At 39.5% G+C, this 27,029-nt stretch overlaps 1 long non-coding RNA gene across 1 annotated transcript in view; it reads left to right on the top strand.

Moving 5' to 3' along the window:
- Positions 1-26,687, top strand: part of LOC137503173 (uncharacterized) — a 65,809-nt gene extending 39,122 nt beyond the window's left edge. The window contains exon 3 of the long non-coding RNA XR_011019085.1: positions 26,654-26,687. This is a non-coding gene — a long non-coding RNA (uncharacterized lncRNA). The remainder of the gene's footprint in view (positions 1-26,653) is intronic.
- Positions 26,688-27,029: the final 342 nt, after the last annotated feature.

Here is a 27,029-nt window from a genome sequence, read left to right as displayed (position 1 = left end):
GGATCCATGGCACGGAGCCTGCGTTCCACGACATCGCAGATATGCTCGACAGGGTTCATATCGGGCCTCCTGTGTGGCCATGGTAGTCGTTGGACCTCCGCTGCATGTTCCTGGAACCATTCCCGGGCGACGTGGGAGCTATGGGGTGGCGCGTTATCATCTTGAAACACCGTAGAACCGTCTTGGCGCTGAAAGGTCAAGAATGGTTGGAGATGGTCTCCGAGCAGCTCAACATGCCGCGTACCATTCAAAGTCTCTTCCAGAACAACTAGGAGGCCCATTCCATACCAGCAAAATGCACCCCACACCATAACAGAGACACCAGCGCCCTGGACCACACCTTATTGGCAGGCGCAATCCATCGCTTCATGTGGTCTGCGCCATACACGATGCCTTCCATCGGCATAGTGCAGTTGAAATCGTGATTCGTTCGACAATATCACGTTACGCCATTATTCCAGTATCCATCCCTGGTGACTGGCGACAAATGGGCGTCGTTGTGCCCAATGACGTTGGGTTGACAGTGGCACCCGTGTGCGGCGCCGGCTCCCATACCCCATAGAACCCATGTTCCTACGGATTGTCCAGTGGGAGACATGTCTAGCACGGCCTGTGTTGAATTGAGCCGTGATATGTTGCACGGTTGCCCGTCTGTCACAACTGACAATCCGTCTCAGATGCTGCCGGTCACGCTCAAGGAAAGTGGCTGGACGGCCGGTCGTTCGTCTGTTGTGGACGGTGTCACCCGCATTCAACCATTCACGGTACACCCTGGACACGGTTTTTCGTGTGAGCCGAATTCCCGCACCACTTCCGAAATCGCACTTCCCATCCGTCGTGCACCGACCACCATACCCCCTTCGAACGGTGGCATCTCACGACGACGTTCCATGTTACACCTGTCACATGCACAGCCACTGCTCACAAGGTCTCCTATACAACTGCCGCTGGCACAGGGAGCTTGTGGTGCGCATACAACACACCTGCGCATCAGTGCTCCGCTATCCCATGAGATTTGCTCAGTCAGTGTATACTCATCAGATATTGTAATAGGAGTTGAATCATGGCTGAGAAACGATATGAATGATGCAGATATTTTCTCACGGAACTGGAGTGTGTATCGTAGAGATATGATAGGAATGGTAGAAGGGGAGTATTCATCGTGGTGAAAGAAGAATTTGTAAGCTACGAAAAAGTCAAAGACGAGAAACATGAAATTCTAGGTGTAAGGCTGATCTCTAAAGATAATAGGCAACTTGATGTCTTTGGAGTGTACAGACCAGGAATATAGCGCAGATGTTGATTCAGAATAATTTGATAAGATAATCAGCTATGTGGGAGACGATAAGGAAAGGAGCGTGATTGTAGTGGGTGATCTCAATTTACCAAATGTCAATTGGGAAGGTAATGCGAACGACCGGAAGCGTGACCAGCAAATGGCAAATAAGTTAACATGGGAAGGGCATCTGATTCAGAAAGTGATTTAACCAACTAGAGGGAAGAATATTCTGGATATGGTGCTGGTAAAACCAGATGAGCTCTATAGAGAAACCGAAGTAATAGATGGTATTAGTGATCGCGAAACTGTTTTTGTGGTAGTTAAACATGAATGCGAAAGAAAGGAAGGTACTAAAATTAGGACTATTAGGCAGTACCATATGGCTGATAAAACAGGCATGAGGGAGTTTTTGAAAAGTAACTATGATAGGTGGAAAACGGTAAATAAAAATGTAAACAGACTGTGGGATGGGTTTAAAGTGATTGTTGAGGAATGTGATTATAGGTTTGTACCTTAAAAGTTTTAAGGAATGGTAAAGATCCACTATATTATAACAGAGAAGGAAAGAGACTAAGAAGGCAGTACAGGTTGAAAAGAAATAGAGTTAGAAATGGCTGTGGAAGTAAGAAGAAATTGAAGGAACTTACTAGGAAATTGAATCTAGCAAAGAAGGCAGCTAGGGATAACAATATGGCAAGCATAATTGGCGGCCGTACACATTTTAGTGAAAAATGGAAAACTATGTATAGGTACTTTAAGGCAGAAGCAGGTTCCAAAGAGGACATTCCTGGAATCATTAATGAACAAGGGGAGTGTGTATGCGAGGATCTTCAAAAGGCAGAAGTATTCAGTCAACAGTATGTAAAGATTGTTGGTTACAAGGATGTCCAGATAGAGAAGGTGACTAATACTAAAGAAGTATTAAAATTTACCTATGACAACAATGTCATTATTGTAAGATACAAAAGTTGAAAACTAGAAAAGCAGCAGGAATTGATAAGGTTTCGGGGGATATACTAAAGACAATGGGTTGGGATATAGTACCATATCTGAAGTACTTATTTGATTGTTCTTTGCATGAAGGAGCTCTACCAGATGAATGGAGAGTTGCTATAGTAGCCCCTGTGTATAAAGGAAAGGGTGATAGACATAAAGCTGAAAATTACAGGCCAGTCAGTTTGACATGCATTGCATGTAAACTTTGGTAAAGCATTGTTTCTGTTTTTATTAGACATGTTTGTGAAATTAATAACTGGTTTGATAGAAGGCAGTTTGGGTTTAGGAAAGGTCATTCCACTGAAGCTCAACTTGTAGGTTTCCAGTAAGATGTAGCTGATATTCTGGATTCAGGAGGTCAAATGGACTGTATCGCGGGAGACTACAGGCAAAAATGAGTGCACCTGAACTTGACAAAAGAGTGACTAAATGGGTGGCTATGTTTCTAGAAAATAGAACTCAGAGGATTAGAGTAGGTGAAGCTTTATCTCTCCCTGTTATAATTAAGAGGGGAATTCCTCAAGGCAGTATTATCGGACGTTAATATTTTCTTATATATATAAATGATACGAGTAAAGGAGTGGAATCGGAGGTAAGGCTTTTTGCGGATGATGTTTTTCTCTATAGAGTGATAAACAAGTTACAGTATTGTGAGCAATTGCAAAATGACTACGATAATGTTGTGAGATGGGCAGTAGGCAATGGTATGATGATGAACGGGGTTAAAAGTCAGGTTGTGAGTTTCACAAATAGGAAAAGTCCTTTCAGTTTTAATTACTGCGTTGATGGGCTGAAAGTTCCTTTTGAGGATCATTGTAAGTATCTGGGTGTTAATATAAGTAAAGATCTTCATTGGGGTAGTCACATAAATGGGATTGTAAATAAAGGATACAGTAAGGGTCTAAAGGAGAGGGCATATGCATCTCTGGTAATACCACAACTGGAATATGGTTCCAGTATATGGAACCCTCACCAATATTACTTGATTCAAGAACTGGAAAAAATCCAAAGAAAAGCAGCTCGATTTGTTCTGGGTGATTTCCGACAAAAGAGCAGCGTAACAAAAATATTGCAAAGTTTGTGCTGGGAAAACTTGGTAGAAACGAGACGAGTTGCTCGACTAAGTGGTATGTTCCGAGCTGTCAGTGTAGAGATGGCGTGGAATGACATCGGCAGACGAATAAGTTTGGATGGTGTCTTTAAGAGTAGGAAAGATCACAATATGAAGATAAAGTAGGAAATCAAGAGGACAGATTGGGGCAAATATTCGTTTATAGGAATTGGATTTAGGGAGTGGAATAACTTATCAAGGGAGATGTTCGATTATTTTCTAATTTCTTTGGAATCATATAAGAGAAGGCTAGGAAAAAAACAGATACGGAATCCGCCACCTGCGCGACAGCCCTAAATGCATATCAATAGTTATTGAGAGTTGTTTGATGACAGCCCGTGTTCCACACCGTGTGATCTGGTCTGCACTCATGACCATGGTGTACCAGAAATGTTTATAATTTAGATCAGGATGCTATACACGAACACCAGAGGTTGTGTATGTTGCGCTGTCAACGTCTTGGAGAGCTTCTCATTGAAAGTTTGTGTGTACACCAATCTTCCACTCTGTCCCCATTGCCCTTTGTCCTCAACATGGACACCACCACATGGGACTTGCAAAGGGGTGTTTGTAGGACTCTGTTATATGCAGATGATGTTGCACTTGCTGATAGACCCGGAATGGGACTGCGGCATCAAGGTGAAGATTGAATACCTGTTTTTCACAATACAAACTTAGAATGAACAAAAGGACGAGTGAATACCTGGAGTCATCCGAACCATCTCATGGCTCCATCCGAATTGATTCAGGTACCTAGGATCTTGCCTACAGACTGTTAGTGGGGTAGATGTTGAAGTGCGGTTTATGATACAGGCAGCGTGGATGAGATGAAGGGAATTCACAGGCAAGTAGTATAATAAGCGGGTTCTGCGGCCTCCTCTCGCGGGAAATTTGAATTTTGGCGGGAAATGTGAATTATGGCAGGAATTTTGAATTTTGGCGGGAGATTTGAATTTGTAAACAAAGCCAATTGCTTTCTGACAGCTGTCATCGGCAACAACGCATCGCTAACCTCACTGCTGCCATCTTGACGGACCTAAACCTCAGTAGTGCCAACTTAACCTAACTAGCGCGAGGTAAACAAAGCCACGTGTTTTTTGACAGCCACGTGCTTTTTGACAGACAACGACGCATCGCTAACCTCAGTACTGCCATCTTGACGGGCCTAAACCTCAGTAGTGCCAACTTAACCTAACTAGCGCGAGGTAAACAAAGCCACGTGTTTTTTGACAGCCACGTGCTTTTTGACAGACAACAACGCATCGCTAACCTCAGTACAGCCATCTTGTTACAAAGAATACACCTCGTATAAATGCTATTCATCTAGTAATTAAAACAGCTGATCCACGTCGTCATCGCTTTAAAGAAGGTGATTTTGTTCGCATCAGCAAACACAAGTCTATCTTTGCAAAAGGATACACACCTATAGTCCTCTCCGTGTAAGGACGTACACTAAGGGTGCAACCTTACCCTTTCTCCCCTGTAATATTAAGGTATTGATTTATAGTGACTTTTCTTGCTGTTGGGTCTTTTTCAGTGTCGGTAACCATACGGTTTAGGGACCCTACTTGCCGATACGACGTCTTACTGTTACCGTTAATCTGGCACGTTGGCAACGTTCAGTCACTGTTCTAGCGTGAATTGTGTGTTGCCACCGCATTGCCTCTAAAGTCACTAGCGATACATTTGCGAGAATATTTAAAGCATATTTTCTTTTTCTGTGGGATTGTAAATCTATTTGGCTAATACCAGGTAAGTAGAATTGTGGCATGTTCGGATAATGCATTTAATAACATAGTTTGTGTGAAATGATGAGCACATCATTTTATTAATTACGTTCCTATTTCGTCCCATACTTATACGAACAGAATTCGATTGGGATGTCTAAGAAGGAAGAAAAATCTGCAAAAACTCCTCCGAAAAGGAAACCAAGGTTACGTCCTTTACAAGCTTCAGGTCAAGAAATGCTTGTACATTGCTACGAGCAATTGAAACAGGAAGACGACGAAGAAGGTATCAGTCGTAGTGATACGAAGCTAATGGCAAGAGTTTCATTATTAACTGGGGTAAGTGTTCGTTTTTATCTTGTTTCTATGATAAGTTTCTGGCATAAAGACAATCAGTTGAAAAGGAGCAGTATTTCATTCTGAACCTAACCTAACCTAACCTGATCATGTAGGCCTAGGCCTATACCGGTACCATGTCTTGTGTCGACTTCGATACGGTTCGTAGACTTAACCTTTGTGTATTCATGTTGACTTACGGTATATGTGTATGTAATATATTTCTGTGTGTGTATTCTTACAGTGTAGTTTCGGTTTAGTCCGAAAAGTAATAGGAAATTTCAAGAAGGGAGTTGAATTTTCTACACCAGGTAAACGCCGAAAGCGTGAACATCCAGTGACCGGCATAGACAGTTTTTCTAAGGAAGCGATAGCAAGGTTTATTTATGATAAATTACATAAAGGTAAGGTGACTTCATAAGGAATCTATTGCAACATTATTTATAGAAATTGGCACGCAGGTGAGATAAGCTCCCAGAAATGTTTTGTGAATGTATTGTCATACAGCTCTTTTGAGTCCCTTGTAACTCTCTTTTTTCTTCCCACAGGAGAAGTCGTAACTGTAAGAAAGGTTTTCGACCACATGAAAGCAAATTATGACACTTATTTGTACAAGGGCTCCGAAACATCATTAAGAAGAATTTTGAAGGCCATGGGGTTTGTGTGGAGTAAAGGTGATCCCTATGCGTATGTTAGAGAAAATGAAGACATTTGTTTTAAGAGATCCTGTTTTCTGAGGGAATACATGCGTAATAAGGACAGTGAGAAACCAAAACCTGTTGTTTTCTTGGATGAGACTTGGATTTTTATGAATGGTGAATATATATGTTATATATTACATTTTATATTTAAAAAATCTTGGAATAATTTATCTTCATCAGGTGTCTTTGGTTTCAGTTGTGCATTTGTCTTTCAGGGTCACCCACATACTCCTGGAATAAACCACACAAATCTGGACATGATGTTCAAGGAGTAATTCGTCGACCTGTGTCTGAGGGAGGAAGACTGGTTATTGTTCATGCTGGAACGAAGGATGGCTTTGTACCTGGTATGTTCTTCTTCATTTTATTGTAGTGAGGTGATCTCTCTTTACATAGTTATGAGGGTATTTAGGGTTTGTAGTACGGATGCAGGGGGGGGGGCACATAAGTCTCTGATAAGACCCCAACTTAAGTACAGTTCCTGTGTATGAGACCCTCACTGGGATTACTTGGTTTGAGAATTGGAAAAGTTCAAAAGACAGAAGCACGATTTGTTGTGGGTGATTTCTGACAAAAGAGTAGCGTTACAAAAATTTTGTCGGGTTTGGGCTGGGAAGACTTGGGTGAAAGGAGACAAGTTGCTGGACTAAGTGGTATATTCTGAGCTGTCGGTGGATAGGTGGTGTGGAATGACATTGGTAGACGAATACGTTTCAGTGGTATTTTAAAAGTAGGTAAGATCACAGTACAGTGATAAAGTTGATGAATCTATCTGTGTCGGTGCGACGTAAAGCCCCTAGCAAAAAAAAAAAAAAAAGTTGATGAAAAGTGGGGCAAATATTTGTTTTTTTTTAAGAAGGGAGTTAGGGATTGGAATAATTTACCAAGGGAGATGTTCAATAAATTTCCAAATTCTTTGCAATTATTGAAGAAAATACTAGGCCTATCCCTGAAACTACATCTTCTGTCCTAAGTGCAGATCAGTGGTGACTGATTGATTGAAATTGACTGGCACTAGGTCGGAAGTGGCATTATAACTTACCGCTCATTGAGCTCTGTACGTGGTTTTTGATTTTGACTTCTCCACTGTTATTAAAAAGACTTGCAGGTATTCACTTTAGGCCAATGATTAACCTTAGAGAGGTATTTCAATCAAAACTTACTCAGTGTATTTTCATATAATATTACTGGATATTTGTATCAGTAAATTACTTGTATTGTAGGCCTATTTATTATGTTTATTCTGCATTCGACAATCTCCACCTGAATCAGTGCTTGATACCTGACTGTTGAACACCTTCCAAGCTTCTTATTTCTTACTGCCTGATATAGGTTCAGTGTTCGCAGCAATTACATTTGTTCTAAGGTATTGAAATGGGTGTTTATACTTATATCTTTTATGCAAGTGATCGTGGACTTCTAATCCAGATATAGGCCTACTAATGGAGATACATTCATGAGAGATGTTACGATAAAGTAGTGTAAGTAGTAATTAATTGACTTCATCATCAGGTGACTTTGCTACACAGTAGTTGGTTTTACTTAAAATCAGACAGCTTTTTGTATCATTCAACAGAAATCACATTTTTTATTAATAGGCCTATACTTTTTTTAGAACAAATAACTTCATACTAAAACTTAAAATTCTTACAGGTGCTGATTTGATATTTGCTACAAACTTGAAGAGAAATCAGGATTACCATGGTGCTATGAACAGCGAGAAATTTCAGATGTGGGTGAAGACGCAATTAATCGTAGGATTAAGAAATATAGGACCCTGTGTTATTGTAATGGATAATGCACCATATCACTGTAAGCTTGTTGAGCATCAACCAACAACGAAATGGAGGAAGGATCAATTAGTGGTAATTATACTTAATTGAATATTTCCTTCTACTGAATGATGTTTAATGATGTTACAGAAATTAATTTTTATTTTTCCTTTAATTTACAGTCATGGTTAAGGCAGAATGGAGTTTCTCCACCAGAAAATGCCACAAAAGATGAGCTGCAAAGGTTGTGTAATATGAATCGAAGTCACTTAAAGAGGTACAGAAGCACGTAAACATAAGTTTAGATAATGTTGTTTACACTCGTGTATTTGACTTTCATGTATGCATAACAATATTTCTCTGTTTCTTTAAAACCAGGTACATTGTTGACGAGATGCTGCACAGTGAAGGCCATACTGTCTTACGACTTCCTCCATACCACTCATTTTTCAATGCCATCGAATTTGTATGGTCTGTGGCAAAACAGTATTATAACAAAACAGTGGCTTCAAGACCTGGTCACGGATTGGACAGAGCTACAGCTGTGTGGAAAGAATCTCTTGATCAGGTAGGCCAAGTGGAAATGTTATTTATTGGATATATGCAAGTGGAGTTTATAATATACTTGTCAGGTTGTGATACTTCAATATATCTTATAGGTGACAGCAGAGATGTGGAGAAATGAAGTAAAACACACTGAGAAGAAGATTGTCGAGTTCTACAATAATGAGGTGAGAGGTCTTCCTGAAGTGGAGGAACTAGTCATTCATCATGGAAGCAGTGAATCGGAGGAGGAAGATGAAGAAGATGAAGAAGAAAAAGAAAGAAGAGAAGCCGAGGAGTTAGCTGTACCATTGTAAGAGCCATTCCATGAGATTAAGAATGTTATAACTTTGCTGGGAAATAATACATTTCTGATTGCCCCGTCCTTTCTGATATAATGAAGTTACATTTCAAAATTGTGGGAATTGTGTATCTACAAGTTACAGGGCGGTATAGATGTGCAGGTGGGGATCAGTGTCCAATCGGAGTGGAATTATCTAGAACTGCTGTGGCGCAATGTGATGAGGAGCGGGCAAGGGGGGGAGAGAGAGAGGGAGACAGCACTCTGTCACCAATACACGATGTAAACATTGTACGCCTGTTAAAATACTGACATAACTTAAATTTTATACACTATCTAATGTAGTGTTGGCTACTGAATGCATGATTCGAGGCAGTGTATCGATTCATTCAAGTGTCCGAGTGAATCGATTCACAGGAAAGGCGAGCTCATGGCACACGATTCAGCTTACTCCCAGCGGACAGTGCTGAGTGGCGCACTCACTGGACGTTGACGGGGAGCCGAGCTTCCGCTGCAGCGAGACAGTGTATCATGGCACATCGAAAGAATCGTGAACGAGCGCGGCTCAGTGAGACACATGATACACACGGCTCCTTATCGGCTCACTGGACACGCGGAGAGCCGAGCTTCCGCTGCAGCGAGGCATACAGTGAATCATGGCACATCGAAAGAATCGTGAACGAGCGCGGCTCAGTGAGACACATGATACACACGGCTCCTTATCGGCTCACTGGACACGCGGAGAGCTGAGCTTCCGCTGCAGCGAGGCATACAGTGAATCATGGCACATCGAAAGAATCGTGAACGAGCGCGGCTCAGTGAGACACATGATACACACGGCTCCTTATCGGCTCACTGGACACGCGGAGAGCTGAGCTTCCGCTGCAGCGAGACATACAGTGAGCCATGCTAGACTGAAAGAATCGTATGCTATAATGGACTCTCGAACTCAGCTCATTTGAAAATAATACCCATTTGCATTCACTGTCCTCTTCTTACAGGGAGATTTAAATAATAGATGGATTTATTTGCAGTGTTAAAAAGGTAGTCACAACATAATTCTGAAGTAGCTAGTAAGTAGGTAGGATATTAGGTTATACTATTTATTAGTTTAATGAATCTTAGTATTATAACTTAGTTGACATTTGACAGTTAAACTCGACTCTAGCCTGCCCTATGACTATGAGTCATGCTCATGAGTCATGGCCACTCAAAAGTACCTGTTTTATATTGGGAAGAACGGCTCAGTATTCTCTCAGTTCATATGTCGCATCGTTGCACAAGACTTCAATCATATGTGGACAGACGCAATAACAGTATGTTGAATCAGAAAACCAGCGGGCTACTGTACATGTCGGGTAGCCTATACAACATATGACAATTTAAAAAAATCCTCAGCTGATAGAAAAATACTTTTTTTTTAAAGACTGAGCGAGTTGTCGTGCGGTTAATATCGCGTGGCTATGCGCTTGCATTCGGGGGATGGTGGGTTTGAATCCCACCGTCGGCAGCCGTTAAGATGGTTTTTCCGTAGTTTCCCCATTTTCACACCAGGAAATGCTGGGACTGTACCTTAATTCAGGCCATGGCTGCTACCTTCCTAACCTTTCCCACCTTGCGTCGCCGGAAACCTTCGATGTATTAGAGTAACTAACATTTTTTCTAAGAAAGGAGTTCATAGTATGAAGACCAGATGGCAGCTGCGAGCACTGAATGCTGTTGCTGCTGTCTTACCAGCACATACTACACAGATGCAGTAGGAGCGGTGACCAATGAGCCGTGAATCGGATCACTGTATCGATTCAGTAACGTGAACGGAATCAAATGAATCGATTCAGTAAAATGAATCGAATGTCCCATCACTAATCTAATGGTTTTCCACAGTTCTCTGAAAGTCACAACTCACGTATACTGTATATATATAGAGAGAATTACATATAAAAATGCCTGTGTCCACAATAAGTAGCCCACATATTAAATATAAATCAATTTGCTTTACGTCGCACCAACACAGATAGGTCTTATGGCGACAAAGAGGATAGAAGAGATAGGAAAGGGCTAGAAGTGGGAAGGAAGCGGCCGTGGTCTTAATTAAGGTACAGCACAAGCATGTGTCTGGTGTGAAAATGGGAAACCACCGAAAACCATTTTAACGGCTGCCGACGGTAGGATTTGAACCCACCATTCCCCGAATGCAAGCTCATAGCTACGCGACCCTAAACGCACGGCCAGCTAACTCGGTCATCTTTGAAAATGTCTTTTTCTATCAGCAGAGGCTTTTTTAAAATCGTCATATTTTGTATAGGCTACAGGAGATGTACAGTAGCCCACTGGTTTTCTGATTAAACATCATTTATTTAATCTATTGCATCAGTCTACTTACATACTCACTGTCCACGTACATCGGTAACCTCGTGATTCGATTATTGAAGTATTGTGCAATGATGCGACATACAAACTAAGAGAATACCGAGTGGTTCTTCCAAATATAAAACAGACAATTTCGAGTGGTCATGAGCATGACTCATAGTCATAGGGTAGGCTAAATAATAATGTTATTGGCTTTATGTCCCACTATCAACTTTTAGGTTTTTTTTTGAGACGTCGAGGTGCTGGAATTTAGTCCTGCAGGAGCTCTTTTATGTGTCAGTAAATCTACTGACATGAGGCTGAGCACCTTCAAATACCACCGCACTGAGCTCGGCCCTGCCAAGTTGGGTTCAGAAGGCCAGCGCCTCGACCGTTTGAGCCACTCAGCCAGGTGTGGAGGCTAGAGAGCTGAGTTTAAGTAATTGTCGAACGTCAACTAGTTATAAAGATACTGATTGATTAAACTAATACAGTAATTAGAATAACCTAATTGACTACCTACTTACAACCTAGGTACTTTGGAATTGTGTTCTATCTTTTTAACACTGCATATAAATCCATGTATTGTTTAAAACTCCCTGTAAGAAGAGGACAGTGGATGCGAATAGGTATTATTTTCAAATGAGCTGAGCTCGAGAGTCCATTATAGCATACGATTTTTTCAGTGTACCATGACTCTGTATGTATTGCTTCAGAGGAAGTTCGGCTCCCCGCCAATGTCCAGTGTACCGATAATGAACCATGTGTGTGTTGTGTCTCACTGATCCATGACTGCGTACGATTCTTTCAGTGTGCCATGATTCACTGTGGCTCGCTGCAGCGAAAGCTCGACTCCCCGCCAGTGTCCAGTGTGCCTATAAGGAGCCGTGTGTGTCATGTGGCTCACTGAGCCGTGATTGTGCATGATTTGTGTGCCGTGAGCTTGCCGTTCCTGTGAATCGATTCACTCGGACACTGAATGAATCGATACACTGCTTCGAATCAAGCACTCAGTAGCCTACACTAGTAGAGGTACATAGTACATTACCATTAAGATAGATAGCATTGCAAAGTAATTCGTCTTTACCATAATAACAATAATAATAATAATAATAATAATAATAATCGTATGGCCTCAGCTACCATGTGCAGACATTTCAAGTTGACGCCATCTGGCTGTCTGCTCGTCAATTTTGACGTTCCGTTATACTCTAGGCCCACTAGATGGCAGACCGAGTAAACCGAAACTCTCTTGGGCGTCTGTGGCTGAGATTTAATGAATTTTGTCGGGTAAACACCAAATGTGTCACCAGAGATCTTTTACATGCCGACATCGTACGACATGAAGTGTCGAATGGACTTTTTTCTGCCCTTCAAAAATCCGACTACCTCTGCCGGGTTTGAACCCGCTATATTGGGATTCGGAGGCCGTCACTCTACCACTGATCCACAGAGGCAGCTGTCTTTACCATGAAATACATCGTCGTCGTACATGACTGAATTACTATCAATATATCTTAGAGAAACTGTAATGTACATGAAACCGAAATTGAGTTAATTTCCACGATACATTCTTCCTATATAAAGGAGACCATGTAGCTTATCCACCTTCATTTCAGCCACATAAATATTCAGCAAAAGTTGCAAAATCACATTAAAGGACAAATACAATTTTTTAAGTAGAAATAGTCTGGAACATAGATTAGTGAGGTTGGACATCATGCCCGTCATCATTCAGGAGTCGCTGTTGAACATACTGTACTTGTCAAAACTAGTAAGTTTCTATTTTACACAATAATAGTGAAATGTTGATGAAGACGACATACACCCAGCCCCCGTGCCAGAGAAATTAACCAACGGTGGTTCAAATTCCCCACCCTGTCGAGAATCAAACCCACACCCTGTGACCAAAGGCCAGCACGCTAACCATTTAGCCATGGGGCCAGACAATAATAGTGAAAAAGCATGTTCACTGCAGCTATTGTTGACAGGATATTTCTTCTCTTTAAAGAACAATGAGTACCACGAATTAATATCCTGTTTTGTTGATTCCTGTAAACTTTGTATGTACGGTTTTGGTTCGCCAGTTCCTAGCGTATCTACTGAATGAAAACTTTGTAGACCAATGGATTCAGTTTTATGTTTATTGCCTTCAGTCGTCACGACAGTTTTTTCAATGACAACAGTCGCTCAATTACAAATCCTGTCAAACCTAACCTAACCCTGCGACAATCAGTGGTTTTCGATGGATCACTACCTAACCGGTCATTATAATTTGTTTTCGGTGGATCACAACCAAACCTGTCCCTATCAGTGGTTTTCGGAAGAATACAGTGGTTTTGTCACAAGTCAATACAGACTCTTGAATCAATGTGTGAAAATGGGAAAGTGTAGAAAACCCTCTTCAGGAATGCCAATCTCTAAGTCCATAGTCTTTTCAGCGTTGTCACACAGCTGAAATTCACTTTAGAAGTAATTGTAAAAAGTCGTATATAGGCTCTACAGATACATAGTACATTACCAATTCCATCTCGATTGCTATGATACGCACACTGCATAGCGGTTTTGCTCTATAGATAAATCATATTATAGTGAAAAAAAATTTGTTTAAAAAAAAAAATCTGTCTGGCATGAAGGTCCAGAAGGAAAATACTTTCATTGAATTCTTATTTATGTGCTCACCACCCTAGTAGGTTTAAATAAACCTTATAAATACGTTGTAAGACCCATTCTCGAATATGGATCTGCATGTTGGTTTAATAAATTCCCTAGAGAAAGTTCAAAGAAGAGCGATGCGTTTCGTAACTGGGAATAGAAGGAATACCATTAATTGGGAAAGTCTTGAATCTAGAAGAACTAGAGCTCGCCTGTGTGGTCTTTATAAGAGCTATACGGGAAGGGCTGCTTGGAGTTGTATTAGGAATAGGTTATAACCTCCCTCATTGTATCACTATTTGCAGCGATAGCCAGGAAGCGTTAAAAGCACTATGTGCAGTTAAAACAACATCAAAAATGGTATGGAAATGCCAAAGGATGTTAGATCAGCTGTGTGAATTTAGCTCAATTACCCTATTACGGGTCCCTGGGCACACAGGTATCAGTGGAAATGAAGAAGCTGACAAACTAGCGAAACAAGGCTCAAAAGGTCCTTTTATAGGACCAGAGCCCTTCCTGGGAGTGTCACTCCGAAGCGTGAAACTGGTAATATCCCAGTGGACAAACCAGTCTCACTTAGACATTTGGAAGAGGTTAACTATAGCAAGGCAGGCACGTGAACTTATCAAAGTGCCTAGCCAAAGTTATAAAAAGGTCCTGATAAATTTGAATAGGACCAGAATGCGAATGGTAGTTGGACTGTTGACAGGCCACAATACCTTACAGAGACACCTACACATCATGAAAATCAGTCAGGATCCGATGTGTAGAAGATGCGGTAGGGAGGAGGAGACGTCCGCGCATGTGTTATGTCAGTGTGAGGCTCTTGCAAGCACTAGACATCGATACCTTGGCTCACATTTCGTGAGCCTGGAAGACATCAGGAATGCCAACATCCGGGCACTGGTATCCTTTATAGGAGCACTAGGTCTGGACTAGGCAAACCCGTTTAAGGGACACAAAGGGTCTTCACAGACCTACGTGTGGAGCCCTGCGAAGGCAGGGTTCACCCATTCTTTATCTATCTATCTAACCTCCCTCATACTTATCGAGAAATTATCATAAGCATAAAATTAGGGCCAGAAACCAGCATACGGATGTGGGCAAGTTTTCCTTCGTCAACAGGACCATAAGGGATTGGAATAAATTACCTGCGGCAGTCTTTGATAGATTCCCTTCTGGTATCAAGTCATTTAAGACCATTTGTGTAAAATGAAAAGTAAAAGTTGTAAATTACAGGCACTGAATTTGTGATTTTCTGCTTGGTTTCGATTGTGAAACTGGGAGGCTTTTTCTTGTGGTTTTCTCTTTCCAGGGAAGTGCTTGCTGTACTCATGTTTTTGTAATTGTTGTTGTTCTTGGTTAATTAACAATGTTTTTAACTTTATTTTATCATCACTTGTAACGTTAAGCTAGTAGTAAGCTCAATATATAGTTTTGTAAGCCATAGTAGCAAGTATTGGAAATAATTAAATTGTGTATGAAACTGTACATGATGCTGGATTTAGAATGACTAGTAGTATTTCTTGTAATATTTTTTTCCATGGAATTCCTTTTTGTACTTGAGTTGTTGTAGTTGTTGGGTAGTATGATTTAACTTTATTATCACTTGTAGTGTTAAGCTAGTAGTAAGTTCAATCTATAGTATTGTAATTTGTAGTGTTAAGTACTGGAAATACTTAAGTTGTGTGTGAATATGTATATAATGACACTGGATTTAGAAAGTTTAATTAGTAGTATTTCTTGCTTGTTGTAATGTTGTTGTTGTTGTTGTTGTAGGGTAATTACGGTTTAACTTCACTTTATTATCACTTATAATGTTAAGCTAGTAGTAAGGTCAACCTATAATATTGTAAGCCAAATTGTTAAGCACTGTAAATACTTAAGTTGTGTGTGAATTTGTATATGATGTTGCTCGATTTAGAATATTAAACTAGCAGTAATTCTTGTTATATTTTCCTTCCATATATCTGCTTCTTGTACTCTTGTTGTTTGTTTGTTTGTTTGTTTGTTGTAGTTGGGTAATTATGTTAACTTTATTATCACATTACTGTAAGTGACCGTTGCCACCGGGGTATTTCCCATTTGCAATTTATTAATAATAATAATAATAATAATAATAATAATGAGTGACAGAGGTTTAACGTAATTTGGAAGGAATGTTTTGCGTATGATAAATGAGTACCAGTTAACTATTGGGGGCAAAGGCGGTCATGCGTTGAGCTAACCACTCCAGCCCACCCCACCAAGTGCCAACGTCATGGATAGTGGAAGCCTTCACCTTCCCCCTTTCCAATGGCTTTCATGGTTTGTACGGAGATGACTTTGCTTTTTGCTTTTTAAATATTAGTATTCATGTTTATTATGTTTGTTTATTCATACCCCTGCTTTGTAATTCAGTGACCATGGAATGGCTCTAAATGTTGTAAATTATATTTATATTTACTTGTATTTATTTCCTTTTTCCTTATTGCACACGTTTGTTGTTGTTATTGTTATTACTACTACATATCGCTTAACATGTAAATAAACTAATATTTAATGCAGTAAATAATGCTTATCTCTTCGGATTCATTTCTTCGTTGCATATTCGTTTTGCTATGACAACATGACTTCTTTATGATATAAATAAATATAAAATAAAAGTATTTCTTCCCAAACATATTTGTTATACGTGCACCAATCAGAGAACCAACTAGGGAAGTACCTCTTACTAAGGTGCATAATGTTTTTGCATACATGTATAATTGAAGAATTGAAGATCCATATACAGGTAAGTGGGTCGCCCATGTGGTAGGCCTATTACGCGTCATAGGAAACTGAGTGAACTGGCTGTGCAGTTTGATCACATTGCTGTTAGCTTGGTTTCAGGAGATGGTGATGTATTCGAACCCCACAGTTGGCAGGTCTGAAGTTTTTTTTTTGCCCGTCATTTTCATTTCAGGCTAGTGCTGTGTCTGTACGCTTATTTACATCTTAAATCCTAGCCCTCTTTCCTATCCAATTCTTGCATCACAACCTGTCTTCATGTGATTTAAGCCAATATATATGTAAAAATCTGGTAATGTTGTTTGACTCATAGTGCTCCTGTACATTGGTTTCCGTAATGTTGAAAGCTTGAGATACACCAACTTGTAAGCTGAAAATATGTTTAAAATGCCAAATGCCAAAAACCGTAAAAGTTCTTAGTGGGATGTAAAGCTGTTAGCATTATTATTAAAAGGAAGGACATATGTCTTATGTGGTAAGTCCTTGAACTTGCAGAAATCGCAATGAATTATTCAATCTATATTCCCTCCCCCCTTTCTTTAAGAATGCAGTTATAGTAATGCATACATCAGAATCAGAATAAAGGCAGGAAATGTTTAACATTATTTTAAGCGAGTGAAGGAGAGAATGTATGACTAGCTCAGGTTGGCGGATTCGAGTTCGGCGGTATTTGAAAGTGCTCAAATACTCCAGCCTCATGTCTAGATCTACTGGTACATAAAGAACTCTTGCGGGACGAAATACTGGCACCTCGGTGTATGTGAAAACGATAGAAGTAGATAGTAGAACTAATATTCAATTCTGCAGTGAGCTTGAAGCTGACCTAATTTCCGTTCACGTAGCTTCGCACATTAGTATTCCTATATGTTTCCTGATAACCGTGAAGATATAACCAGCCTGCAGGCTGAAAATATGCCCAATCTCTCTCCTTAGGCTACGGGTTACCGGTATTGAAGAGAGAAGGAAATGTTCGCGCAAAAGAAAGGGAAGTCATTGGACTTTCGAAAATCACACTGCAAAGACTTATTAAACAAATTGCATCGTTTAACACGCCCCTATTTTCAAGAATATGGTTATAGTACGCCTACTGCATATCAAAATAAAGACAGATATATGTAACATTAATTTGAGTGAGAAAGGGTGTTTATTTCCTAAATTTCTCATTGAGCGTGGAAACCGACTTAATTATGAATATCTTGATTTATTTCATCTTAACTTTTATCATTTACTAGGGTGGGGAAACATTTATTATCGGTGTTTACATTGAGGTTAGTTTGTTTGGTAATGTCTGGTGATTTTAATATGTAACCAGGCAGGTTGGCAGCAGTGATCAGCCATTACAAAAAAGAGAAAAGAAGAGCATCGGGCGGCGATATTTACTTTCTGGGGTATTTCGTTACGTGGCGATTACTATAACTGGAGCACTGAAATTTTTCAAATCAGAAGTGTTAAGCTTACTAATCCAGTTACGTATTTACTTCGCGATCTTAGAGGACAGCCTATTGAAGGAGGATTCTACATCGAAGAACTGCAGAAAACAAAATATCCTGATCACTATTTAGTTGAACGTGTTATTCGACGTCGTGGCAATAAACTGTATGTTAAATGGCTTGGTTTTAATAACAGCTTTAATTCATGGATTAATAAAGAGGATGTACTTTAAATCTTATGTGTGTTTTCTTTTAATCCTCTACGTTTCCTTTCTTCTAAGTCACTAGGACATGCTGTAGGATTAAACAACACCTGTAATATGTTTTGACAATTCATATTTATTTTAGAATATATACACATTTTTATCCTTTGTTTATTTTACTGTCTTTGTCACTCAGTTTTCGTTTTATTGCACCAACAACGACAAGTGCTGCTATCTTCTGAGCAGCTAAAGCACTAGGTAATAACACACACACATCATAACTGTACGAAGCAGATTTTAACAGCTACACGACATACTCTATGCAGGCAGCATGTAACTACGTGTCAGGCGAACGTGTTCTAGGGCCGCAGGGGAGATGAAGCACGAAGAAAAGAAGATAAATCACTCTATTGATGAGTCCACGCCCAACATACTTCCTCATCTTTCTCCCAGCACGTTTCTTCACCCTTTCCTTGTTTACTCTCTCCACAGCCATGATAAGTGTTTATAAGCGAAGACAACTCGTTAGTTTTAGGTCCGTGATACAGTTTAATTAGTTGACATGTACGGCACTGTCTCACAGAAGGTCGTCTACCTAAACTCACGTGTTCATGATGTAAACTACACGTTTGAAGCTCTGACAAAACAGGATCTTGAGTCCACTCACGAGGCACCTTATCCCAAATCTTCTTTACAGCATTCGCAGCTACATTAACCAAAAATGCCTTTGGTAATGCATTTAACTCTTCTTCAGTAAAAGTGCTTAGTTTCTTTTTGCATGCATAAAACTTTACGATCGCCTTTTCAACTACGTTACACTTAGTAACTGTTAGAAATGACATGACGTCTTTACTCTAAAAATGTTTCTTTTACACTAAGGTTATTTCGACACTGCAGTTTACATATGTTGTTCACTTCCCGGCATGCACTGCGACACAACCAATCAAAGTACATGCATACATGTTGTAAAGACTGTTTACTTGTTTCTCTACTATGCTCTTTCGGAAGATTTTTAAATGAAGGGCACCCCAATTCATGCATGTCGATAACTTCACACGATGATGGTAGAAAATCACGCAACCATTCTTTCTTTTCACAACCCTTTAAAAGAACAAGATCTGCTCTTGACAAATGTGCATTCATCATTAAATGTAGAAAACGATAAGGCATTCCTTTTTTCTTCCCACTTCAAACCTAAATTGTTTTCAATCCACTGAGTCTGCTTTTTATCTTCATCTGTTTGCGAACAGTAAGGGAACGGTGGACTAAATACTAAACTAACAAGTTTTGGTGCCCACAACACACTGCAATCTAACACAGCCACCTCTTTAAACACAAATTTGTTTCCGTTTACTTTAAAGCCTTGCACATCAACTATTAATGTTTTCGTCATGTTTGCACTCCACTCTCTATCACTGTTTCTCGAAGAGTAAAGCTTTGAGTCAACGAACGGGTTTAAACATGCACAATAACGTCATCACTGCAGCGCATGCAAACTCTTGTTTTTATGATGCATACTTATTGCATTCCTTTACACCGACTTACACTTAAGAAAACGGACAAGTCTAAACATGCATGATGACGTCATCACTGCAGCACGTCCTTACTCTAGCTTGCCCGATGCTTGATTAAACTTGTTCGAATTAACCGCCACCACATTTCAACTAAAGAGTGCAGCAGCGAGGTAAGCGATGTAAGATGGCGGTAGCTAAAGATGGCAGCACGGTGCTCTGTTGATTAAAGATGGCTGCTTGTCAAAAAGATTTTCTCAAATTATCCGCCACTACATAGAGTGCAGCACTGAGGTTTGCGATGCAAGATGGCGGGTGACAGCTTGTCAAATAGATTTTTTTTCAAAGGTAAGTAGCTAAAGAGGGCAGCACTAAGGTTAGCAATGCAAGATGGTGTATGACAGCTGTGACGTAAAATTTACCCGCAAGATAGCACCACGATGCTCTTTTCATTAATGATGGCAGTTTGTTAAATAGAATTTTTCAAATTAACCGCCTCAAAGGTAAGTAGCTAAAGAGGGCAGCACTGTTCTCTCTGGATTAAAGATGGCTGCTTGTCGAAAAGAATTTTTCAAATGAACCGCCTCAAAGGTATGTAGCTAAAGAGGGCAGCACTGTTCTCTCAGGATCATACATGGCTGCTTGTCGAAAAGAATTTTTCAATTTATCCGCCACCACAAAGAGGGCAGCACGGTGCTCTCTTGATTAAAGATGGTGGATGACAGCTGAAGAGCGCGTAGAATTTGTTTCCAAACAAGAGCACGTGGAATTTGCCGCCACCACATTTCAACTAAAGAGTGCGGCACTGTTCTCTCTGGATTAAAGATGGTGGATGACAGCTGTCATAAAAGCACATGGGTTTGTTTCCCAACAAGAGCACGTGGAATTTGCCCCCACCACATTTCAACTAAAGAGTGCGGCACTGTTCTCTCTGGATTAAAGATGGTGGATGACAGAAAAGCACATGGGTTTGTTTCCAAACAAGAGCACGTGGAATTTGCCACCACCACATTTCAACTAAAGAGTGCAGCACTGTCCTCTCCGGATTAAAGATGGTGGATGACAGCTGTCAGAAAAGCACATGGGTTTGTTTCCAAACAAGAGCACGTGGAATTTGCCGCCACCACATTTCAACTAAAGAGTGCAGCACTGTTCTCTCTGGATTAAAGATGGTGGATGACAGCTGTCAGAAAAGCACATGGGTTTGTTTCCAAACAAGAGCACGTGGAATTTGCCACCACCACATTTCAACTAAAGAGTGCAGCACTGTTCTCTCTGGATTAAAGATGGCGGATGATAGCTGTCAAAAAAGCGCATAGGTTTGTTTCCAAACAAGAGCATGTAGAATTTGCCGCCACCACATCTCAAAGGTATCTAGCTAAAGAGTGTAGCACTGAGGTTTGTGATGCAAGACGGCGGATGACAGCTGTCAGAAAATAGCACGTGAATTTGTTTCCAAACAAGAGCACGTGGAATTTGCCGCCACCACATTTCAACTAAAGATTGCAGCACTGTTCTCTCTGGATTAAAGATGGCGGATGACAGCTGTGACGTACCACATTTCAAAGGTAAGTAGCTAAAGAGGACAGCACTGTGCTCTATAGATTAAAGATGGCGGATGTCAGCTGCACGTGGATTTGTTTATCTCACGCTAGTGAGGTTAAGTTGGTAGCACTAAGGTTTAGGCCCGCCAAGATGGCAGCACTGCCGATGACAGGTGACGAATTTTACATCTACTACGATAAAGAGGGCAGCACAGTGCTCTGTGGTTTAAAGATGGCGGATGACAGATGTCAAAAAGCACGCGGCTGTCAAAAAGCACGTGGCTTTGTTTACCACACGCTAGTTAGGTTAAGTTGGTACTACTGAGGTTTAGGCCCGTCAGGACGGCAGTACTGAGGTTAGCGATGCGTTGTTGTCTGTCAAAAAGCACGTGGCTGTCAAACAACACGTGGCTTTGTTTACCTCGCGCTAGTTAGGTTAAGTTGGCACTACTGAGGTTTAGGCCCGTCAAGATGGCAGTACTGAGGTTAGCGATGCGTTGTTGTCTGTCAAAAAGCACGTGGCTGTCAAAAAACACGTGGCTTTGTTTACCTCGCGCTAGTTAGGTTAAGTTGGCACTACTGAGGTTTAGGCCCGTCAAGATGGCAGCAGTGAGGTTAGCGATGCGTTGTTGTCGATGACAGCTGTCAAAAAGCACGTGGCTTTGTTTACAAATTCAAATCTCCCGCCAAAATTCAAATTTCCCGCGGGAGGAGGCCGCAGAACCCGCTTATTATACTACTTGCGGTTTATGATACAGGCAGCTTGGATGAGATGAAGGGAATTCACAGGCACACACTGTGACTGAATTATAACACTACGTCTGAAGTTCAGAATATAATGCATGTCAGTAAGTCTTGTTGCTGTGTACGGTGTTGAATGTCGACGTACTGAGAAAGGTATGGAGTAGCAATTACACAACATGGAAATGTATGTACCCCATTAGTAGATGGGCATTGCAGTCCTGCATCACGTAAGAAAAGAAAGACACCGTTCACCAGCAAATTAGCATAGAATATGTCACCAATGGTTTGGTCGGCGTCCTTTTGCTCTACCTGACGCAGTTGGCAATTTCATCCAATCTTTTGAAATTACTTTGCAATGTCCACATGGACCTACTATAAAAAGACATTGACAATATTATAGAAAAATTTAAAACTAGAAATGCTGCTGGGATTGGTAAAATTTCTGGGCATATACGAAAGTCAATTCTTTGAGATATTGATTAGTGTATGTGTGAATCAGCTATACAAGATGAATTAATAATTAGTGTAGTAGCACCCTGTGTATAAAGAACATGTGCTAAACATAAAGCCAGTAATTACACACTAGTCAACTTGACTGGTGTTGCATGCAAGCGCTTGGAATGCATTCTTTCTGATCGTATTATACACATTTACGAAATTACAAACTGGTTCGATGGATGGTAGTTCAGGTTTCAGAAATATTATTCCACTGAAGCTCATCTTGTAGATTCCAGCAAGATATAGCAGATATATTAGATTCATGTGGTCTAATGTATCACGGTTGACATATCTATAAGGATTTTCATAGGGTAGATCTTGGGAAATTACTGACAAAAATTAGTGTGGTTGGGATAGATAACATTGTGGCTATATGGGTGACTATAAAGACGAGGCCTAATTATTAAACATTAAAAATTGAGAATTGAAAACATAAGATGTTACCAATTTTTAAGATGATGACTTTAGTACTTGGTAAGCACCCACCTAGCTTTCGTGTGTGACTTGATTAGACTGGGCATACCCTCAAACAGTATTTTACACTGACTCTTTAAATCGTCATCATGACACCAGATCTGAACGAGCTTCTCAATGAAGCCAATTTCTGTCGTTATATTCGCTTTTCGTACTTTTCTTTGCTATCGCCTAAGGATGTTCTATGGGGTTCATGTCTGGACTGTTTCTACACTTTGTGGCAAGGAGGCCCATCTTGCATAAAAATAAATTCACTTTGGCCAACCACTCTTGCATCTGAGGTACCAAACGGGTTCTTAATTCTATATAGTTCACGCCCCATAGTTCCTTCTACAATATATAATTGTCCACAGCCGTACCAAGAATACACACTCCAGACCATCACTGAAGTTGGATGTTTCACTCTCTGCTTCACTCAATCTGGATGTAATGCTTCATCTTTTCTTCTGACACATGGACTTGTCTCTTATTCTACAGGAAATACCGATTCGCCGCTAAAACACACCTGAAATAAATGAAACAAATAAGCCTAGCATTAAATGCAATAAGCTGTACGGTTTGGAAGAAAAATTTCACATAGTTACTGTACTGTACAGTTACATCACTTAGATTGGGTTAAAATTGAATAATGAATGATAATTAAGGAATTACAGTAATTGTCATGGACTTGCCTGTTTCCAATCTTCACATAACCAATTCTGGAGAGTCGTGGCCCACTGAAACATATTTTCAGCCATAGCAGGAATAATCTTCGCTTTTCTTAGAGGTCGTCTTGCTCTCAATCTAGCATTAAACAGCTCTCGTCTCAAAGTCCTGGCTGGTACCAATGACCCGTATTCTTATAATTTCATACGTAAATCCAAACTAGTAACCTTGCGGTTGTTTACTGACAAATTAAACAGTTTTGCTTCCTCCTTGCTGTTAGTTTCTTCTTTCGCCCACAGTTTCCAACACGTTGTTAATATTTTGCCTTCCCCTTATCTTCACATTTTAAAATTCTACTTACAGATTGCTGTAATATTTGCAATATAGAATCTACCTCTTGCTGTGAATAACGTTTCTCAACAAGTAGCTCTCTGACAATGCCTTTCTTGGCGAAAAGCCATTTTGTCTCCCCATAACCTCAACATTTGACAGTTCTCTAGTACCACTCTTAAGACATATCAACTGAACTCGTGAATAGTATCAATAACGCACGTAATTTACAGAATGCACAGTATTAACAATAGGTCGCATTATTTACTTCCATACAGCAACAATATGCAGATATAGACGATAAACAACAGAATATGTTCACTAACAAAATATGACACAAAACCATGTGAATAATGAAATTACATTGTGGTTCTCACTGTAGCCACTATATGAAAAAATACAATAATGTGGGCAGGGATATCCCAAGTGGTAACTTTACCACCAAACAATGTTCAAGGATTAAACTATAAAGGTCGATAAATTACATAAAGATAGAAGTATACCATTTACCATGAAAATTTGGCCACGTCTGGTGTATTTGTAGAAAATAGAACTCAGAGTATTAGAGTAGTTGAAGCTTTATTTGATCCTGTAACAATTATGGTATTGGGTCCCACAGGGCAGTACTGTGGGACCTCTATTTTCTGATATATATATATATAAACAATATGAATAATGAACTGAAAAACTGATGAAGCTCTTTGTAATAACTAAGGATTAAGGCCACGGCCGCTTCATTCCCACTCCTAGCCCTTTCCTGTCCCATCGTCGCCGTAAGACCTATCTGTGTCGGTGCGACGTAAAACAACTAGCAAAAAATGTAATAACTAAGTTTCAGGATTGTGAGTAACTGCAAAAAGACCTTGACAATATTTAAGAAGGACATCGGGCAATGCTATATTGGTAAAATGGGTGAAAAGTCAGGTTCTGTGCTTCACAAATAGAAAGAGTCCTATCTAATATAATTATTGTGTTGATGGGGTGAATGTTCTTCATGGGGATCTCTGTAAGTACCTAGTTATTCATAATATGTACTGTATATATCTTCATTGTGGTAATCATATAAACATATTGCAAAATAAAATGTACAGGTCTCTTAATATGTTCATGAGGTTATTTAGGGGTTGTAAAGGAGAGGGCATATAAATCTGCAGCAAAACCACAATGAGAGTATGAGACCATCACCAGTATTACTTGATTAGAGAATAGGAAATACTACACAGGAATAGTTCCATTTCTTGTGGTTGATTTCTAACAAAAGAGTTGTGTTACAGAGATGTTGCAAGGATTCAGCTGGGAAGACTTGGAGAAAGGAGACAAGCTCTTCAATTAAGCAGTATATTCTGAGATGTCATTGGAGAGATGGCTTGGAATGACATTAGTTGATGAATACATTTAAGTCATGTTGTTGAAGTATAGGAAAGGTCACAACATGAAGATAAGTTGGAATTCATGGGGACTAATTTTGGCAAATGTTCACTTATAGGAAGATGATTTAGTGATTGAAATAATTTACCGTGAGAGTTTTTTCATAAATTTCCACAATCTTTTTCTACATAAACAAGCAACATCCCTAAATGCTGTTGTTTGATTGTTTCATTGATTGATTTATTCATTGATTGGGACATTGACTGATTTATGTATTCTGGTCTTAATGTGATGTACAGAGAGGGACGATGGATATTTCTATGCTTGTGATATAAACATTGTCCTCTTGTTGGAAAAGTGGTGGAAATAATGTGGGATTATTTGATATTACAGTGAAGTGTTTCGGAAAGAATATATATAGGAACATGGATATGAACGAAGAAGTAACAAGTCAAGTCATGTATAGAAAAATGGGAACAGTGGAATGTGAATATAAGACAATGAAGATAATAGCTAGTCATTGTGGTATTAGGATCAATAGAAAGAGAAACATAAGCAAGGAATGGTATTGGGTTATGATTTGGAGAGTGTTTATTATTATTTATATTTCTTAAATTGTACATGTACACATACACAGAAGTGCCTCCACCCATACATGTACTGTATGTGTACATATACTCTGCTGAATATTCACAAATATGTACATAATTTTAAATTTACATATTTACAAATGTTCCTCCTGTTTTGTGCTACCATGTCTACTGCTATCCAACAGTGTTTTCCTTTTCATGTTCTTATCTATCTTATCAGTTGTTTGAAAAGCAGTGGCGAAAGGGCTCGGGTTAAAAGCAGCAGGTCATTATGCAAGTTAGGTCCCCAAAACAGTAAAAATAAAATAAATAAATGCAATGTAAATTTTAATCTAATAGAAATTGTATACTATTATTTGAAGTAGCTGCACAAGTTGTATACGTGTTGATTATGTTTGTAACACAGAAGATATTATGAGTAAAATTTTGTAAATTATATACATTTATTAAGGACGAGCTGTGTGCTTAATAGAAAAAAAAATAGCATATATTGTATAATATTGTATTTACAAAATTGTTTTCTTCTATGTTCTTTTAAAATTTAGTGCTTGATAATAATGTATTTTTGTGTACCATTTGCCAACAAGGTAGACACCTCACTTGCATTTAAAGTGATTTTGATTTTATTGTTCCTTTCAATTATATAATTTTTAAATGGGATGTAAATTAATTATACTCTTATTGTGCCACTATGAAATTTATTATCTCAGCTGTTTCTTGTTTAGAACTATATATTTTTCCCTTCTTTATTCTACTTTTCTTATTTCTTACTTATAGCCTTCTGAATATACTAAGGAGGAAATATTCATAGAAGAACATACTGATGATCAGCTCTTGCCATACATCAAAGAAGAAACAAAGTACGTACACTACAAATTCTATACAATATGGAATATGTTGTACCTATTCACAGCTGTGTACAGTAGTGGTTGGTTTATCTCCAAAAACTGGCCGTTTTCATCAGTTTAATCCTTTCTTTACAAGATTACATTTAAACACTAATATCTTCAAATTCCACCTGTTAAAATTATCTAAAATATTCAGGTTATTTAAGATCATAATTAATGTTCCGTCATGTAGATTTATTGAATGTATATCTACCAAAAAATCCTTGGTAAAGCTTGATATTTATGAAGTGTATTTGTTTACAATA

Source organism: Anabrus simplex, chromosome X, assembly GCF_040414725.1.
Source record: "Anabrus simplex isolate iqAnaSimp1 chromosome X, ASM4041472v1, whole genome shotgun sequence".
In the NCBI taxonomy this organism is placed as follows: Eukaryota; Metazoa; Arthropoda; class Insecta; order Orthoptera; family Tettigoniidae; genus Anabrus; species Anabrus simplex.
The sequence above is the reverse complement of the archived record's forward strand: the minus strand, read 5'-3'. Positions and strand labels throughout refer to the sequence as shown.